This window comes from Mustelus asterias, chromosome 16 (assembly GCF_964213995.1).
Source record: "Mustelus asterias chromosome 16, sMusAst1.hap1.1, whole genome shotgun sequence".
Taxonomy (NCBI): Eukaryota; Metazoa; Chordata; class Chondrichthyes; order Carcharhiniformes; family Triakidae; genus Mustelus; species Mustelus asterias.
Window position 1 is genome coordinate 84,152,123 of NC_135816.1, and position 21,254 is coordinate 84,173,376.

A 21,254-nucleotide genomic window follows, 5' to 3' on the forward strand; every position below is an offset into this window, starting at 1 on the left:
GCTCAATCCCTTGTTGAGGTCACACATCAAGTATTGTGCGCAGTTTTGAACTGCTTAATAGAGGAAGGATGTTAATTCTATGGAAGAACGCAGAGAACGTTTACCACACTGTTTCCTGTGATGGAGGAGGATAAATTGAGACGGTTACGATTATATTTGAACGTGTTTAGAAGAATGGGGAGTAATCTGATGGAGATCTATACAATTCTAACACGACTAGAGAGGGTAGGTGCAGGAAGGATGCTCCCGATGTTGGGGACGCTCTCAATCAATGTTCATGGTCTAAGGATACGGAGAAAACATTTAAAGACTGAGGTGACAACAAATTCCTTGACCCAGGAAGTGGTAAGTCTGTGGTTTTCGCTACCACTGTAAGCACTTGAGGCCCAAACATTGCATGTATACAAGAAGCAGTTAGATCTAGTCTTAGGGTGAAGGAGATCATAGGATGTGGGGTGCAAGCAGAATCAGGCGATTGTGTTCGATGATCAGACATGATCAGAACGATTGGTGGAACAGAATGGAAGGGACGAGTGACCAGCTCCTGCTTTCTATGTTTCTATTCATAAAATCCTCATTAGGCCAGAGCTGGTGAAGTGTGTGCCGCTTTTGTCGCCAAAAGGTTACAGGGGAGATTCTCCAGGATGCTGTCTGGACTCCAACATTGCAGCAATGCAGAGAGGCTGGTTGGGTCGGAGTTGTTCATCATAGAGCAGCGAATGCTGAGCGGGAGGGGACGGGACGTGGGGATCCGATTGAGGTGGACATAATTATAGGGGACATAAATTCGGTAGTTGGGTAGAAACGTTTTCCCTTAGTAGAGGTGTCAATACGAAGTGCGACATTAGATTAAGGCAGCGCAGGAGATTTGGAAGGGATTTTAGAAAATACCATTTTACACAGACTGTGGTGGGAATATGGAACTCACTGCCTGAAAGGATCGTAGAGACGGGAACCCACACAACATTTAAGCAGAATTTAGATGAGCAGGCTAAGGATCGCGTGCTGGAAAATTCAATTAGAATAGATAAACGTAGGATTTACAGTTCAGATGCGATGGGCCAAACGACCTCTTTCTGTACTTTAATAGCTCTATAACTAATCGGGTGCCAACTGGTGCAGTCAGACGATGCATGTGCTTGCTGGTCTTCCGTTATAATAGCAACTTCTCACTTTTTAATCACAGCTTTAAGGGGGGAATCCCACCACGTCCCTTCAATCAGCCTTTCTTTTAAGTATCCTCCAGTTTTGACGAGCCTTCGAGGTGCATGCAATCTTCCAACCGTGCCCTCTTTAGTGCCTCTGATTATAAGAACGCCTGATGTGGAGATGCCGGCGTTGGACTGGGCTAACCACAGTAAGAGGTTTAACAACACCAGGTTAAAGTCCAACAGGTTTATTTGGTAGCAAAAGCCACACAAGCTTTCGGAGCTCCAAGCCCCTTCTTCTGGTGAGACTCAACTGAAGAAGGGGCTTGGGGCTCCGAAAGCTTGTGTGGCTTTTGCTACCAAATAAACCTGTTGGACTTTAACCTGGTGTTGTTAAACTTCTTACTGGGTAATAACTCCGCCAGCAGTGGTCCTGCTTTCAGCTGCTTTGACCTTGACCTTTGTAATGTCTTTCTGGAGACTCCAGCGATTTGCTGCCACCTTCAGACTGAAGTGGAGAATGGTGAAATCCATGCCTTCGGGATCTCGGGATTCATGTCAGAAGTTCCTTCGACGTGAGCGTGAAGTGCAGACGTTGTTTCCGCTGACCATGAAATCTGCCACAACATTGAAATATAATCCATGAACGCTTATTAGTCAATCAGCAAGAAACAGATTCACGTTCAACACTATTTAAGCAGGTATAATTTGTTTATGTAGAATTCGGAAATAAATAGAATACTCATATAGACTCGGAACTTTAATTCCGTTTCTCTCAACGGACATGCTGCCAGATCTGCCGAGTTTCTTCCAGCAGTTTTTGTTTTTAATTCAGACTTACAACATCCGCTGTGTTTTGCTTTAAACAGCATTTTCGAAGTATCTTTGGCAGAGAGGAGAGATGAGAAATGATTTAGTCATTTCTCCTCTCTTCTATCATTTTCAATAGGTCTTATTATGTTTCCTGGTACAACTGCATTTGTGATTTCTGATTACCAGAGGATCATACCAACGGAACTTATTTATAATGAAAGGAAATAATTCAAAATCAACGACCGGCCTCTGATGTACAATGCTGTAAACTCCGCACATTATTCTATGCACTGGAAGAAGTCAGCATGTAAAACAGAAAATCACTCCACATTTTAACTATTAAATATTGAGAGAACATATTAGAATATAATAACAGCTGGAGAAATCTGAGTTCATAGATAAGAATCCTGCATCCAGAAATTGGATCTCTGTTTTAGAAATCTCAAATTTTTTGCATAATGGTCAGGCTCCTCAGCATACATCGGTAAGGTGCAATCCGGCTACATTTGTAAAACAATCAGATTTCACAAAATGCCAACAATTCTGCGAGAACAAAAATGGCAGTTTATGAAATTCTATGGCTGCATGGTTCAAAGCCCCACATTTTCCGGATCAATTTATTTATACACATTCAGTCCATTCTGGTCACATACTTCTATTGATGCATATTGCTGTTTTTATAAGAACTGAGATTTCAGGTGACAAGAGCAAGACATTTCAGTATAGGTGTTCACAGAAGCTAGGAAAATACCTGAATCGCACCACATTACTGTTGAATGGTGTTCACAGACGCTAAGAACCACCACTTAATGTCCCTGATCCAGGAAAGCTAGGAGTTTTAATAATCAGCACAAAAATAATTGCAGCCCTGATGTGTGATTGTTCGAATGATGGGCAAAGTCATTGTTTCTAATTCAATAAATTCTCCAATTTGCGGATAAATAACCATCAATAAAATCCGAGTGGAGATGAAACACAGCCGGTTTCTTTAGAAATTGTATTCTCTCATCTTCCTTGTTTGCAAAAAAAGTGAAGGCATTCCGAAGCCACTCCACTCCAACCATTCGTTGTTAATTCTGGAAAGGAATTGGGCCACCTTCTTCAATAAATGTGAAAGTTCTCAAAGGTGTGCTTTCTGTCTGATTCATATGTATTATAGAATTCATCCGACTCTACTGGGTTAGTTTCTGGTTTTATGTGAGAGTGTATATCGTTTTGAATAGGGTTGAATTTAGAAGACAAACCGTTGGTGTGAGAAAGCTTGTAATGTGTGCTTATCAGTGAAAATTCTCGTGGAAATTCTCGGTGTCGAACATTGCTGTAGGATGGGACTTTGTTCAAAGTAAAGGAACTAGAAATCTAACTGAATTGTGAAAGAAAATATGAACGAAATATATACTGTATTTATTGAATGTCCTACCCGGGAAATCTGTGCGAACCATCTTTGTTATTACGACTTTACACACAGTAATTGATAGTTTTATTGACCACGAATAGCCCAGTCCATCATGAAAACCAGCTTCCCATCGAATGACTCAATCTACACATTTCACTGCCTCGGAAAAGCAGCCAGAATTTTAAAAAAAGTATCTACGCAACACGGACACGTTCTCTTTCACCCTCTTCCATCGGGGAATATATATATATATATATATATATAGAGCAATCCGAGATCATGTGGTCAACGACTCAAGAATGCTAAACAACTCAAGAACAAATTTTCCCAACTGCTATGAGACATCTCAATGTCCCTACTTGATATTAAGCTAATACTTTTGTGCACCCTAACTGTGCCAGGAATATTATATTGTGCACTCTCACCTTTACTTCTCCCCGATGTAATCTACGAACTGTATGTTTTGTCTGCATAGCGAAATAAACAATGCGTTTCAGTGCATCCGAACATATGTAACAAAAATAAATTAAATCAAATCAAAGCAATTTAACTGTTAACGTATGTTGAATTTATGTTGATTGTGGTAGGGTTACCAACGTGAAATAAGTGACAGGAAATGTGGCCGAAATGTTATTCTCCCCCCCCCTCTCCCCTCCGCCCCCCCCCCCCCCGCCCCACACACACACACACGCACAAGTATCCCAGACCCGAACTTTGCGCCCAGTGAAGTCACTCATTTGGTAAGTGCATTGTTTACTTTGTGGGAATTCATGGAGATTATAATATATGAAAAAAGGAACAGAGCGTTATATACTCAGGATTGGAGATTACACGAAGTTGCCAGGTGAAATATGTTTTGTAAATGAGAGGAAATTAAAGGCAACATCAACAACGTGGATTCGAGAAATAAATGCAAATAAAGTTGAATGTGGGAAATTGTAATTGTATTCACCTTGGATTGGAGAACAACGAATTGATTATCTTCTTCCTGGTGACTGCTCCGATGCAGAGTCTTTCTCCTTCAAGACGTAAGACTGAATCCCCCAAAGAGGAATACCTTGCAATCTGTTAAATATGTGTGGGAAGGTGCACTGTCCTTCAATAACGATTACCGGGTAACGAACAGAAATACCTCATACTCACTTTTAAATGAACATTTACAATTTAGTTATTGAAATAACAGGGAGCTTTAACTCAACAAGTAATATGCTGTATGAAATAAGATTCTTTTGGAATGCTGCTCAAATAAATACAGGTCTCATTTATTAATCAACAATATAAGAATAGAATTCCGTCACTCTCAAAAAATACAAACACATTCTGGCTTTCCGTATCTTTTGGAGTTCTGCTGCGGATTTCCTTTGTCTGTGACTTCTTTTTGTGTTTGTACCTTTTGCTGGTTAGATGGTGTGTTCTCTTCGGAGATATATACAGCTGGCAAGGTGAATAGCTGCCCTCTCCCTCTGGACTTGAGAGATTGCAACTGCTAACACATGCTTTCCCTCTTTTCATTCTCTTTAACACCTGTGATGACCTGTGATTTTCCTACAACAGGATTGGTCTGATGTCGTTCAAATCACATTCAGATCTTATAAGCTCTTGGTAGCTGATGCCTGCTTTAAATTTTATTGGGCAAAATTCAAATATTCAAATGCCTGAAGCCTGTTACCAAGCCAAACCCACTGCCTTGCTTTTGATACAAATGATTCAGTCTGGTTCTTCGGATGTACTTTGCATTTTATACCTCTAAATACTGAAATAAAACCAGTTTTTATTGGGACCATGCATTTTTTTGCCATTCTAGCAATTTATTTACATTCTCTATGTCTTGATATATTCAACTTCGCAAAAGTGACAGACTAGGAGACTTGGAGCAGTAAGGAAGTGTGTGTCCCATTGACAGAAATCGCGAAAAATAAGACTATTATAAGATTCATGTTATCTTTAACTTGAATTATTTTAGCCACCTCAAATTGTTTATTAAATTCACTTTATTTCAGAGAAGATGTTGACCAATTAAGACAAAGGGATAGCTCTCTGGATAGTCAATTTATAAAGAAGTAAATTGAAATAAAATATATACCTCACAGTTTCAAGAAAGCAACCTTGAGCAACTTCATGTCGACGATCACTCCATAGAAACATAACACGCAGAAACCTACTTGTTAGTAGCTGTCTAGGAATTCTATCTCGGGTGATATTTAGTATGTCGCTCTCAAGGAAGACTTTAGGAGCGTTTATTTATTTTTTTCTCCAAATGTCCACGGCATGCCGTCACAGGTAGGCCAGTTGGAACTTGAGAATTGATCAATTATATTACTAGATTGATTTAATTGAACCGCAGCCAACGACACAATCTGCATTTATTATCTTCAGCACGAATGCAACATAGCTGCGCACTATTATCTCAGTATCTGGATGTATACAATCAAGTATTCACCGTTTCAAACTTCGAGATTCATCAAAGACTGAAGATCTCCACTGCAAATAAATTGATCTCGTTGTTCGTTCTTTGCACACACAGCAAGTAACGGTCCACAGTCATACAGCAAACAACGGGCTTTCTAACATAACTCGGGGTTAATTATTGATCCAGTAATATTGTAACTCAATAAAGCTCACTAATTATTTTAATGGTCTGTTGCTGACTGGGGCCAACTTAACGCATCAATCGTAACTAAATCATGTGGTTAACGCAAAATGGATTCGTTCAGAAGTATGGTTTGTGGAACAAAGTCATCTCCTTACTAATCCTGATCGGATCGAACAATGCAATTTGCCCTTGAGGTAGTTTTTCACAGAGTATGATGGCCTGGAGCTTATCAAAATTCGGAAAATATATGTGTTTGAGGAATCACTGACAATTCTACAGTTTCTTTGAAATTTTAAGTTTGAAATGACATTTTTAAAAATATAGATCCAGTTTTTTTTTTCAATACCATTTTGTACTCCAGTGAATCACGGGATCATAATGTAACAAAATTTCATTACTTAATAATCATCTGCTTCATTTTTGGTGTTTATCAGGAAATCAATAACTAGTTAATTAAAAACGAATATCGTAAGATTGTGTTAGAGGAACCCACGTGTCACAAGTTGAAATAGTCTTCTTTTCCGTATTACTTATAACACTAAATATGGTATGAACCTGATTGAATTTTAAAACTGAAATGGACTTTCCCGACCAACTACATGCATCTACTTCGAATTGGAGAGTAGCAACTGGATTATGTTGTCAACAGCGACAAAATAAGCGATGTCACGGAGAAAGGGAGTTTGAGTTCTGAATAAAAAGATCACTAAAATTTAGTGTTCAAGTACAAAAAGTAACACCTTGAACCCAAACGGCTGAATGTTGATGCGATCAAAATTATGAAGCCCAGAAAAGGAACTGAAAAGGAGGACACAGGAAATAATTGTTTCTCCTCATGGAGGACGATAGAACAATCTAATCTTTGAATTGAAGGTAGACGAATTAAGAATACGAGAAGGAAGATTTTTTTCCGCAAAATATGCATTGCCAAATTAATGGACAATAATATACAACTTCCTCCTCACACACCTTCGTATGCTGGTCAATGCACGGTCGATGGTGAAGACTTAAATTTTCTTTTGTTTCAGTGCATTTTGTGATCCAGAACAAAGACGAAGGGACGGATTTAAGATGCGGGTAAGGCAAGTAAGGATTTAACTCTGGAGCAGGATTGACGTGCTGAATTCTTAGTATAATCGCCCTATTTGTGTGCAAACTAAGTCGACCAGAATCAAATTAGCAGATTGGTTAACGATGCTTTTTGAAGTTTAAAGAGCAATATGTTGCCTCTGAACTCAGGGTGTAGGTCAACAGCACACAACCACAAAATATCGGCTGTTCTGCTTAATTTAGTGGAGCAGCCAACATTAGGGAGGATGTGAAAACTATGGAGACGGAAGACCTCAGGAATGAAAGAAATAAAGGAAAATGAACTTAAAAACTGACGTAAAATTGGGAAAAAAATATCAAAAATGGACGAATATCATTTTGGATTTAAATGTACATGTTTCAATTATATCTGTTCCAGAAGCATTGACTTTTAACATCGCTGATGAAGAAAACATTTCATTCGAAATTAGAACAGGATTATTTTATGTTGGGGTTCGTGAGAAGATGGAATTACTGTCAGGAAACAATGATTCAAACAAAAGTCATTTTAGCATTGAAAAATGTAGTGAAGAAATAAATGAAATTAAAAGGGATCATGATGAGACGTGGAGGTTACAAAACTAAATGTAAAATTCTTTCTGAGATCAGTCGAAGTATGGGAGCTGGTGTGTGTTTGTGTGTGTGTGTGTGTGTGTGTGTGTGTGTGTGTGTGTGTGGGTGGTGGGGGGAGGGGCAGTGGGGCGGGGGGGGGGGGGGGGTGTTGGTGAGGAGGGGGGCGCAATAATTTTCCTTCTGGGCTGTATCAGTTCTTGAATTTTCGATTCAATTCCAAATTTCTGGTAACTTTCTTCACTCACTTTCCCTGCAATTCAACATGGAAATCTCCCGTGCTGTTACGTACATTCTGATCTCCATTCTCACACTGGAAATGCTATATTGATACAATCCACATTACCCTCCTCGTCATTTGAATTCGCCAATTTGAACAAATATTACAACCCAGGTCATTTTTCTTTTCATGTGTGGCATATTCCTCTATTTTTATGCAGCACTTTGATTCAATTAGCAATCTTGGCATAGTCGCTCTTCCAGTCTCCCTGTATCTCGCTGATTGGGTTACGTTAACGCTCACCAGGCTCTTCTGCGAATCCCTTTGTATGGGATGAATTCCTCCATACATTGCATGGCTGTGTTGTCCTCTTGTGAGTCAAACTTGTTGTGAAAAACAGATTCCTGTTGGATGATCCAGGATAAATCACTAGACTCATAAACGCAGGAGTAGTTCCCGTGCGTCCCTGTGCAAGACGCGTGTGGAGAACCTTTAGCGCCATCGCCAGCCTGAACAGACCACTTCATTATTTGAAGAACACTCTGCTGTCCTGGACTGCAGAGAATGGACCTCGGTATCTGAGCCATTCGTTGCAGCATTGCGCAGATCTCTTCATCAGGGTTGTCTTTGTCCTCGGACCAGCTGAAAAACACGAGGCTTTTCAGCTTCATTAAGAGGGTGCTGACAAATTATCTAGTAACAAGAATTGATGTACACTCTGCAAAAACGAGGCTGCGTCTGCACGAAGGACTCGTCTTGCGCTTTATGTCTTGATGATATCATCATGAAATCCCAACGTTTCTCAAAGTCAACACAAAGAGCAAACGTTTCTCATTTTTCACATTAATTCACGTTCTCCTACCACATCAGAACTCGAACACACTGATGAAACTTCATTACTTTAAATGTCCTTTCATGCTTTTATTTTGCACAGCCTAATGGCTGAAGCTAAACATAACTGTGATGACAGGACACTGCTGATTTCAATGGCCTATGCAAGGACAATGGTGCTGGTCACATAAGTGCATTACCTAATTGTTCTTTCGAACTGATCCCGTCACCCACCAGCATGGCAGTTCAACACGTGGCTTGCAATAAACCGAGTAACAAAGACAATTGAAACGAATGTACGACGGGACTTTAACCAACAATGTAATATGAATTAAATGTTCAAAATCATAAAGATGTGGATCTTGGGATTCTTAAGTAAAAACAAAAAAACAAACGCTGGGAATTAGTTTGCGCTTCGTTTTGAGGCCACATTTAGATAACATCTCAGGTCGAGATGAAGGTAAATGTTTACTTGGCAGATCTTCGGCTGCCTGGAAAGAAAGCCCAGTGCAATACATTTGAAATTTATGTTCTTTTTGGCCACAAGAAACGATTCAAAACACGCATCTGTTGGGCCAGAGTTGGCCTAGCTGGATACTCAGATCAATTATTCATTCACAGATATAGATTCTTTAATGTGCTTCAATCTGAGGACGAGAATATTTGAATCATCCGATTAATCAAATATCTATTCAATATCATTCCAGGACATTGGACAATATTAATGCAGTTAAACAATTTGGAAATAAAACTGGATGGAATGAGCGGATGAATAAGTGAGTGAGAGAGAGAGAGAGAGGAAGGTGAAAGGGAGAGTGAGAGTTGAATGAATGGATGGAAAGCCTGGTGAAGGGTGTATACATCAATAACACTGAGCTACTTATCCTCTTCTGTCTCGATGAAGGGTATGATTCGACGACATTTGAGCTGTTCTTGACCAGGAGACGGTTGACAATTTCGCGGTTGGTTTTGGTTGCGAAGTCTCGTCCACAAGCAACGATGAGATATCTCCAGGGGACAGGGATCTGCAACCGCTCTTCAATATAGTTTAGATCAGCCTGAACTTCGGACCATAAGGAATATGTCATCGACTCTGATTTTCCTGCAATGTAGACATGAGAGAAACAGGAAGAGTTGGTCGGTGCAGCAGAGCGAAATGGCTTTGGATACTTCCTGCCCACGTGGACACAGTGCACACTCTCTGTAGCATAAATGCTTCTTAAGAGCCTTTCAAACATCTCAAAGTCGATATGAATCACCATTGATCAGACCAGAGGGAAATCTCGTTCCTCAGTACTTAAGGGGAAAGTGATGTACTTGCGGGTTTTACTGAAATGGTCGCAGTCTGTGGTCATTATCCAATAATCGTTTTCAGTGAAGGTTTTGTATTTGTTTGCGATCGTCATCGACTTTAAACATTTCCTTTCAATGGCGCCCGGGTCTTCATTCTTTATCTTCCAAAACGTCTGCCACGTCTAATGATTCAGATCGGACATCATAAACTGATTCAATTGAGCGCGTTTCAAATAGCTTACAGATGAATTTGCTTTCGGACAAAAATATCTAAAGAAAAATATCGCCGAGAGTCCGCTCAATATTAACTGTGGTTTCAACTTCACACCAGCACACCGGAACTTCGTTTCTCTTTGGTTCATGTTTCAAAAATACTTTGGTAATCCGTTCTTCAGATATAATTAGTGTTCAGATATACGAACAGATTAACTTGTCTTGAAAAGCAGACCGTTGACTGTGAGTCAGTGACTTGATTGAACCGTATCCGTCATTTGCAGGCTCTTCGAAAAGCCCCAGTTCTTCCAGTTTGTCTTCCGTTCTACTGAGCTTTGAACCCAATCGGACGCCACATCTTCCTGACACGTTCTGCTGTTCGATCTTCGGTCGAGTTCAGCATCTGAATGTATTTACACAGAGTTATACATATTGTTTTACAAAGGTGCTGGTAATACTTTTCTCCATCATGTAACTGTTACCATTCGGCGGACGATTTCGACAGTGTCTATTTCTCCTCTGGTAATTTCGTCAAATGGAAGGAAGTTTCCGACACCTGCACGAGAGAAGAGAATGTTGCCATTATAGGAGGAACAAATGACGATGCTGGGCATAGTAAACAAAAGGTGCTCGGGATGATAAACATATTGAAAGGAGAAAAGTCACCGTATCCAAGTGGGATGCAGGGAAGGTTCAAAATGCACTGGCAAACATTTTTCAGCACATTGGATATGGCCCAGCCTCAAACTCACACACACTGACCAAGCTCGTCAACTCACTGACCCAACCTCATGCCCAATGACCCAGCTCCACACCCATTGGCTCAGCGCTAACCTGCACTGACCTAGACCCACGCCTATACCCCACTGACCCAGCTTAATACCCAATTGACACTGCCCCACATCCACAACGACTTACGTAGCCCCACACTAACACCCCCTGACGCAGCCCCACCCATCACGCCACTGAAACAGCCCCAAACCCACACACACTGCCCCAGCCCCAAACCAAAACATCCTTGACCCACCCCAACACACATAGTTGCTTACCCTGCTCCACAGCCACTGCCCCAGCCCTACACTCCACTGACCCAGCATAATGCCATATGGACAGAGCGCCACACCAACAGCCACTGGTCTAGCACCACACTAACACACCACTGCCCCACGAAACACAATTTAATATATTTGAATTTCCATGCCGACAGTTGGATAACAGCAGTTGTCAAATCATACGCCACTTGCGGGGAGCGAGTGATTGATGCAAGTTAGAAGGTTTGTAAAATGAAGCCAAAAGTAGGCTGCCAGTCTGTTTGGGAGGGAAATGCGCTGGAGCGGATGAAATACTACATAAGGAAATTCGACATGCTCATTTTCAAACAGTAATTATAGCTATGATATAAGAACAACTCGGAACCCTGGTAGCTCAATTGGAAAATTGAAAGACATTTGATTTAAGCGTTCACCTCTTTTTGTCCCCCTTTCTGTGTTAAGTCTGAAGGAATTTAATTCCTAAGAATGCACAAAAAGGGACTAATTTGTGCGGAATTGCTTGTTCCATCAATTTACTTGAAGAAGTTGCAGCTTAAGTTTGTAAAGAAAAATCCAAGTTACCCGGACTTTTCTGTTTGTTGTGAATTGCGCTGCTGATCAATGTCTAAAACATATTACAACTCAAAACCTTTCTTGCTGATTGGCAAGCGGTTTATCTCCGTTTTACCTAACAATGAATTTTAAGAGGATAGAAACCGAGATCACATCACGTTTCATTCTGGTATACTCAATGTGTGGAGTGTGAATTGAGGATTTTGTGAATACAATACTTTTAACGTGGATGATGGTCTCCGGAACCATGTTAGAAACGGGTTCTGGCACCAAGAAAGACAATCTGCTCTGTGCATTTGCCAAGCAGTGTGCAGAATTTGATGGTAAAGAGCCAGAGGAATCCATAGGATCAGGCGGCCTGACAGAGCAGGAGATCAGGCCAATGAACAAGAAAGGAATTAGAGATCAAGTTACATTTCTGAACGGCACTGACTACACACCTGAAAAGTTTTATCCTTCTGATCCTACCTACTTCTCTGAGGATATTGTCAGAGCTCATCTGTCATCGGAAAGACAAAATTGAGCTCGGATTTTGAATCAAGGCAGGATTATGGACTGAATAGAATTTGAGAGAGGAACGAGGAAACAGCTGAACATTAGCGTGTCGAGAAAAGGAAGAATAAAAAAAAGGTTGTATATTGGAGGACCAAGACTGAAATGGACGATAACGCTGTTATTTTCGCATGTTTTTATTTAATCACATTTATATGCGTACCTTAGTGTGACACTGGAAGGATATCAAAGTGAACCACCTTTGTATGCAAAGATGTGCGGGTGACATTGATGGGCCATGCAACATTAATGCTAGTGTTGGGGTGATTAGCGGGGCAAATATGAGGGGTTACGGGCTTCGGGCTTGGGTGGGATTGTGATCAGTGCAGACTTGATGGGCAAAACGGCTTCAAACTGCACTGTAGGGATTCTATGATTCATGATATTGATGGCTCTTTTCATTCCTAAGGGGTATACTGTGCCGTTAAGACTTGTATTTCAACCATGCTTCTCTTCAGGATTTGTCGAGCAGTGCATTGAATTTTGCCGATGCCGTTTTATCCACAAACAGTATGCTCTATTGTTATTGAAGTAGTATAATTGACACCATGTTCCTTTTAATCTGAAGTAATGCAGTGGTTTGTTGTTTCAGTGTTCCCTTGGGATTGCAGAAAAGAGCTTGATTAGGATGACTGACAGTTCTGCTTACATGTCTGGAGACAGCTAGGCTTTCACAGAGTAATCAAGCTTACTTTTTTTCAGATGCTGTTTGGAGTTGAGAGGGAGAAAGAGAACAGTGATGTCTTGTTTGCCCTCTCTGGAGTTGAAGATTCTGCTATCCGTTTGTTGCTGTTTTGGAAGCTGCAAAGAGAGGTACCCTTTCGGGTCTCTGAATTCTGATGACAGGAAGCTGCTCGAGTGTAGGCTAACTTCACAAAGCACGTTGGAGTTTCCGGCCTGAGCCCTAACACTGGCTTATTCAGTGTTCTCTCCAATACAAACCGCCAGATAACTCATTTCCCACCATCAATCCGTGAGAAACTGGTTCATAGTATTTGCACCGTTCCGTCATGTATATTCACAGTAAAAAAATCCATCTGCTTGTCTAACAGTGTCGTAAACACACAAGGCACATGGCATGACAACCTTCAAGTATAATCATCTTCTTCTGTTCAGCATTCCGTTTCAGCAATATTGCAAACACTTCCACATGGTTCCATAAATATTCTCCCAATATAGACATACACTACTTTACTTTAAAAGCCTCCATCTGCTGGATACTAAATGCATCACAAGCAACCCCATATACATCCGCCTCAACTTCAGCTATCTTCCTCGGCAGCATGCAGTTGTAATTATACTGCACACAACCCCATGTGCTGTGGATTTTCAGTATGTTTTGTTGCAAGAGTTGTGGACGTCGCTGGTCAAAAGCAGTTGTTCCCTGCACTAATTGACTTTGAACTGATCGACTGGCTAAACTATTTTCAAGCGTTGTTACAAGTCAACCACAGTGCCGTGAATCTGAAGTCACACATGCATGAGAAAAAGTAAGGATGACAGATTTCCATCCGTAAAAAGACATTTCTGAAGCATTTTTGTTAAATGTCAAAGACCAACATTTAGATGGTCATGTATTCTCATACTTATTGCAACACAAGATTCATCAATTGAAATCAAATTCCGTCATCACTCGGAGGACATTTGAAAGAATGAACCAAAGCATGGTCCTGGGCTTCACAGATAAGAGACCATCATATCTATTGCCACTGCATTATTATTTCCCAGCGCGTCATTCCACGCCACAGCCCAACAGAAACAGAATAGTACAAGAAAAATGATGTCGCAAACTATAGATTGACATTTAGCTGCTAAATATTCAATGCAGAGGAATACATTTTAGTTTTTTTGTTGGATTGATAATGTGGTCTAAAATTAGAGCTTGCTTTAGACAGAGGACTTGATCACAAAAACATAGTGATTTTATGATCGTGATTAATACATTTCATATGGGCGGCACGGTAGCACACTGGTTAGCACTGCTGCTTCACAGCTCCAGGGACCTGGGTTCGATTCCCGGCTTTGGTCACTGTCTGTGTGGAGATTGCACATTCTCCTCGTGTCTGCGTGGGTTTCCTCCGGGTGCTCCGGTTTCCTCCCACAGTCCAAAGATGTGCGGGTTAGGTTGATTGGCCAAGCTAAAAAAAAATTGCCCTTAGTGTCCTGGGATGCGTAGGTTAGAGGGATTTGTGGGTAAATATGTAGGGATATGCAGGTAGGGCCTGGGTGGGATTGTGGTCGGTGCAGACTCTGGTAACTTGGCCTCTTTCTATGCTGTAGGGATTCAAAGATATGATGTCATATCGATATGTTAAATTATGTTCGAGAGCATGCCATGGAGAATGATAATGCTGGTTATGGTGAGTCGTGACTGATAAACCTGTAACACTTGGAAGCGTTATGAAAAATAAAGAGAACAATTCAGAACTTCAAAAAAGGCCTGGACAATTCTCTGAAATGGTCGGACAAGTACGAGATAAGTGCTACCACTGAGAAACATGAAATTAATAATTTGGGTTGGAAGACCATGGAGAGGCATCATATAATGAAGAAGTGTAAAGCACTGAAGGTGTTGCAGTTGCAGAGAGACCTGGTTGTATATTTGCATACGTCATTGAAGGTGACAGGACAGGTTGAGAGTGCGGTAATTAAGATTACCATATCCTGGACTTTATTAATAGCTGCGTGAATTGCAAGAGCATTGATATAATGCCGACACTGGGAAGCTGAAACTGGGAACGGTGGATATTACTTGCACCTTTCATTGGTTCAATAACATCCACGTCACGGCACAGCCACTTTGATTGACGGTGGGGATTAAATTGGTGGTGCTGATTGCTTGAGGCCAATATCAGTCAACGGTAGGAGTTCGCGGATTGGATAAGACAACATGGCGTCACGGAAGGTGATCAATTTCTACCGCAAATTTACGAAGCGACGGTGTTTCTACTGCCCTCTGTGGCAGAGAATTGGAAGATTCAATATCCTTCGCGTGAAGAAATTCGCGTCCTTTATGTCCCAACTGGCATTCGCCATATTTTTAAATTGTGCCCCGTGGTTCGAAGGGAAATAACTTACTGGCAACGACCCTGTACTTTACATTTAATGTCTCAATGAGGTCACCTCTCATTCTTCGACACTCAAGTAAATATAGCCCCAGTTTGTCCAATCTCTCTTCGTAAGAATTCCTCGTCATTCCAGGGACAGGTCTGGTGCACATTCGTTGTATTGCTTGTATTGCAATCAAATCTTTTCTGATGTAAGTGGAGCAAAACCATGCACAATTCTCCAGTTGCTATCGAACCATACGTCTGCACAATTGAAACATAGCCTCACTCCCCCTTTACTCATTTAAATACAACTTCCAGATATTGCTAATCTGTTCGAAACTGGACGCAAGGTCTCAATGCTGCAAACGCAGAAAACAGCTTGGGAGCTAATTTTAATGAAGAACCGGAAACCTTGGAGAGCACTTAGAATAAATGGCATTTGGATTAATTCAGTTGCAACTGATTGATTTGAAAAACGATCGCAAATGAACACGAATCTGCAATTTCTGATCACTTCATAACCGAAACCAAAACCAAACGATTTATTTGGTCATGCGATCAGCTCGAGCTCAAAGTAAGTATCAACAGATAAGTGAAGAGCTTGATTGTCTCTAAATTGACTTGCTCTTCGCTACTCTTACCAGCAGTTCCTTGGTGGAAAGGACACTTAACCCGATCCAAATTTATCGTTCTTTCCAGTGACCAATATTTCTGTTTCCCCTGAAACTCGATTTCCCTCCTCAATTGCAGACATTCCGCCAAATCACATTCCCCACATTCAAGTCGCTGACAGTTCATTCTTCGCTGTCCTTTTGCATGCCTGAAGGAGACGCCCTGTTTTGAGTTGCTATGGACAACACAGGAACATAACGGTGCATGCCGCTTCAGCCCTTTTAGTCTTTGTCATCTTCCATGCTTCTCAGCTGGTTAGCTCCGAGGTTCGTGAATTTAATCCCCAGACTGTTCAATAAGATGTGTGCATTTGATGCAAGTCTGTTATGTCCGGTCACTATTTGTGAATGTCTCACTGCCAGAGTCTTTCTGCTGGGGAATAATTCTCTACTTGCAGTTTATTTCATCAAAAGATTATGATAGAGCTGATAAAATGCTTGTTAGCCCAAATCCTGGAATCAAATTATTCAGTCGTTCTGTTCGCCATTATTTCAAAGAAACAAAGACAAAAAAAGTACAGCACAAGAACAGAGGCCTAGGACTTCCACGCCCGTGCTGATAAGGATGGAGTGACTAAACTTTTTAAAAATCCTTCTGTCCTTACTCGGTCTGTATCCCTCTGTTCCCTCTTTATACATTTACCATGATGTTGTCTGTCAAGTCTTGCTAATGTGCCGACTTCCACCACCTCCTCTAGCAGCGCGTTCCAGACACCCACCACTATCTGCGTGAAAACAAAATCCCCAGAACAGCTCACTTAAACATCCCCACTGTCAACGTGAAGCTATGCCACTTTGTAATTGACATTTCTACCCTGGGAAAAAGCCTCTGACTAACCGCATTGTCTACGCCTCTCATAATTTTATAGACCTCAATCAGGCCTCAACTCAGCCTCCGTCTTTCCAGTCAAAACAATCGCAGGCTATTCAAGCTCTGATCATATCCTCCGCTCTGGAGACCAGGCGACACCCTCGTGAAACTTATTGTACTCTCTACAAAGCTTCCACGGCATTCTGGTAGTGTGGCGACCAAAACAGTAGCAATACTCCAAATGCGGCCTGATCAAGGTTTTTATATAACTGCATGATTTGCCACGTCTAGTAAGCAATGCCCCGGCCGATGAAGGCAGGAAGGACATATATCTTCTGAATCACCCTGGCCGCGTGCGTTGCCACTTTTAGGGAACTGTGAAACTGCACGCTCATGTGCTTCTGTATGCAAATGCTCCTAAGGAATCTGTCATTTATGGTTCAATTGGTCCTCGAAAATGCATCACCTCGCATTTGTCCGGATTAAATTCATTCTGCCATTTCTCTGCCCATGTCTCGAAAACATCTATATCCTGTTGCATCCTCTGACAATCTTTGCCACTTTCAGAAATTCCACCAATCTTTTTGCCATCTGCAATCTTACTAATCAGTCCGCCCACATTATGTTCGAGATCATTTATATATACCACAAACAATGGACGTCCCAGTACTGATCCCTGAGGAATTCGACGAGCAGTAGAACTCCGTTCTGAAAAACACTCTTCCACCGCTACTCTCTGTCTTGCATGACCAAGCTGGTTCTGTATTCATCTGGCTCGGTCATCCCGAATTGAATGGATTCAGTTTTATGTGGTCTGCAACTTGTTTTGTCTTTTTTCCTCTCGCCAAGTTCTCCGTAATTCCACACATTAAACCAAAGATTTGTTCTGCAATTAATTCCTCATGATTGACAGATTCGTTTGAATCAGGAATCGAGTTGATAATAAGAACACATGAACGCACACTAACATAGGATAAGAGCGGGAATTTGAATCTGGCCGTGATTCTGTTCAGATTCTAACTCAGGGTTTCTTAGTGTTTAGAAAGAACCTTTCCCCCATTCCCTCACAAATAACTTGCGAACATTGCACTGTAAGATTTGGAATTGTATGCCACAATTTTCATCGAATCCTACAGTGCAGAAGGAAACCTTTTGGCCCATCGAGTCTGCACGGACCACAATTCCACCCAGGCCCTATCCCAAAGCCCCATGCATTTACTCTAGTTTGTCCCCGTTACACGATACGGCAATTTAGTATGGACCATCTACCGAGCACCGCATATCTTTGGACGGTGGGAGGAAACTTAAGCACCCAGAAGAAACCCATCCAGACACCGGAGAAAGTGCAAGCTCCACACAGACAGTGACCCAAGACCGGAATCGAACCCGGGTCCCCAGTGTTATGAAGCAGCAGAGCTAACAAATTGTCCATCGTGCAGCCCTAAATTCCTCATCTGTTGTGGGCTGTGTAACGATGAGATTTGGCAATTATCCGGAAGATGCAACTCTGACCGACGATCAGGCGGGAAGTTCGTTAATATTTGAGAATCCATTAAATGGATGATCCACTGGTTCCTATTGCTCATTATCTTGCAGACACTACTCACAGGAAACATCAGAGTTATATTGGCCATCGAGTGTTTCACCAATGGACCTCTCGAGATATTTAAGTTGCTTTTGGATCCGCAGTTCCAAATCCTAGAACTGTATATTCATTAATTGGGTGCAGCACAGAAGGAGGACACTTGATCTGTCCTCTCTGTAGTGGCTATCTGAAGGGCATATTTTCCCAGCGCCATTCACTCGCCTTCTCACTTCTTGTAGCAGAATTTTCCTATTTGGCGATTCTCCTTTTCTTTCTATTTTATACAGTGTATAATAATGATGAATGATACGAACGAGGCTGTTTACCTTGTTGAAATCAGTTGTTCGGGTAGGAACTGCGAAACGGTTCAGGTGTTGAATCTGAACATGATTTTGTGGCCGGTCCTTTGCTGAAATTCTAGGAACAATTCTTGAAATTACGTGAGGCTGCCAAATTTTAGAGAAGATGATGGTATTGTGTTTCTTCCATTCTCAGTGCTTGAATTTGGAATTAGTATACACAAGATCTTGAGAGCCGATTTGGACACAATGGGATGAAGGTCTTCGTTCCATGCTGTAAAATTCAGAGTATGACTTTCTTTGTAGCATCGTAGATTAATTGCTCGTTTTCCCTGCTGTCCTCTGGGGAGCAAAAAACATCAACAAAAAGTAGCAGCCAGACAGAGACGTGAAGCCTGGATTCTCACGTTGAAATTCAGATGCGCAACTGGCAAAGCTAACCAGGACATTGCGCGATTTTGTCTCACAGCTGCCTTTACTTTCTGATTGGAGGCCTCAGGGCTTTGTACATTTCTGTCTCTGCGAATTCTCCGGCGCATTTCCTTCACAGACAGACCGGCAGCGTCCCTTTGGCTTAATTTCACAAAACTTCTATTTGCACCAACTATTCGCTGCTTAACAGTGAAGTGTGACTGACAACTGTCATTAACGAGGGATCAAACATGGGCGTCACAGTTTTGAAGGTTCCATTATTTTCAAGGAGATGATGAGTTGCAGAATTTGGAGTGGGAAGTTACAAAGGCATAAAGATGGATTTCACGAGTGGGTAAACAATTTCAAATTGTGTTTGTTGATTCAGGGTGTTAACGGCAGACAGTCTAAATTTTGCCAATTACATATTGTGGGAATTCAACTTCATGGAAAAGTTGCAACTTTCTCACCTCCCAACTCTGTTCTGAAAAAAGCAGCCAGTAACCTAAACAAGTTAATTCGTGCTTTCATTAATCGGGCGGGGGGGGGGGGGGGGGTGCAATGGTTTAAAATTTCCGGTTCAGTATTATGATCCAAAGCTGGATCGCTTCGATATGTAATCACATTCTTTCCAATGCTATTCCCAGTCGGTTGTGTTTTAAGTTCCTGCATTGACAAACCGCACCGAGGCAGAGGTGAATTTTGAACTTAGGATCTCAAATTTATGAGACAGGTGTTATAAACAACTAAACATCATTATTCCCATCTTTAGTCGTTGGATGATGAAGAGGACTGAAAACATTCATTGCAACGAAAGTGTAGCTGTTGCTGAGCAGCTTTGCGAAGATGGGAGCATTCACTGAGATTTGGAGCATTAATAAACAGATCCTTACAATTCACTGGAAACATGAAGCTATGAAGAGTCGAATACGGGAACTATAATGGTGCAGTTTGTGCGTGATCATTCATGGACCCCAACAGTGCATAAAAGGCCATTGGGCCCATGGAGTTTGCACCACCTCTCTGACAGAGAATCTTAGGCAGACCATCTCCCACCCAATTCATGTAACTCAATCTTTCAAGAATGTTGCTCAGTTCTCCATTCGACGACTTTTTTAGATCTTAGCCATAATATGGAAATGCCACATGAAACAGAAAATGTGGAAGTAAACAGATCAGATTGTCTGGCAGTATCTCTGGGGAGAGAAAAATAACAGGGTATTTTGGAATCCTTATGGAGCTTATTCAGAGAAACTGTAAGACCCGCTGACTATTTCCCGCATTTTCGGTTTTATTTCAGATTTCCAGGATCCACAGTATTTTGCTTTTCCATTATTAAACTATATAACTGTGAACATGATTGCGAATATCATGCACACTTTTAGTCAGATATTGTGAATTGATTTGGATCAACCATGGATATTTCAATCTGCTGTTCAACTCTTTGCTGTGAGGTAACTATTGACATATTGATATAGTCTCTTTCAACCTGATATCAGATGTGATTTTGGGGGCTGGCATTTCCGTGGAAATCTGCCAGCGGGAATGAGCTGGAGTGAAACGGAAATCATGTTTTTCTCTTCGCAGTATTTTGCTTTTACCTCATTGTTTTACTCACTGCCACTTCTCTTCAAGAAATGACTATACTGAAGAAGTACTGCCCTTCTTTCCGACCAGCTCTGACGAAGGGTCAACCAGATTCGAAACGTTAGCTCTATTCTCTCTTCCGAGATGCTGTCAGACCGACAGAGATTTTCCAGTCCTTTCTGTTTTTCTTTCCCTCCTGCTCTGTTGGATTGCTAGATTTTTTAAAAAAATATACCTGAAACATGGGACTATCGTGCAACAGAATAATTCTGCACTCTGAACCTGTGGAACTGATGACTTTATGAATGATATTGTACTATTGCGCGTGGGAAGGAGCCTCCCTTTGTCTCACGTGGAGGATGGAAAGAAAAACAAAGGGAACGTCTCTGATAGGTTGGGGAACATGAGGATTCAATAATGAAGATGACAGGAATTGATTGAAGCCAGAGGGAGAGTTAATGAGAGCAGGAAATAAACAAAAGTTAGGGGGATGAAAGGAAAGATGGTAAATAGTATCC

At 41.4% G+C, this 21,254-nt stretch overlaps 1 pseudogene; it reads right to left on the reverse strand.

Annotated features, from left to right (window-relative positions):
* The window catches only part of LOC144505374 (beta-1,3-galactosyl-O-glycosyl-glycoprotein beta-1,6-N-acetylglucosaminyltransferase 3-like), a 48,120-nt pseudogene extending 36,101 nt beyond the window's left edge, over window positions 1-12,019 (reverse strand).
* Between the last annotated feature and the right edge of the window lie 9,235 nt (window positions 12,020-21,254).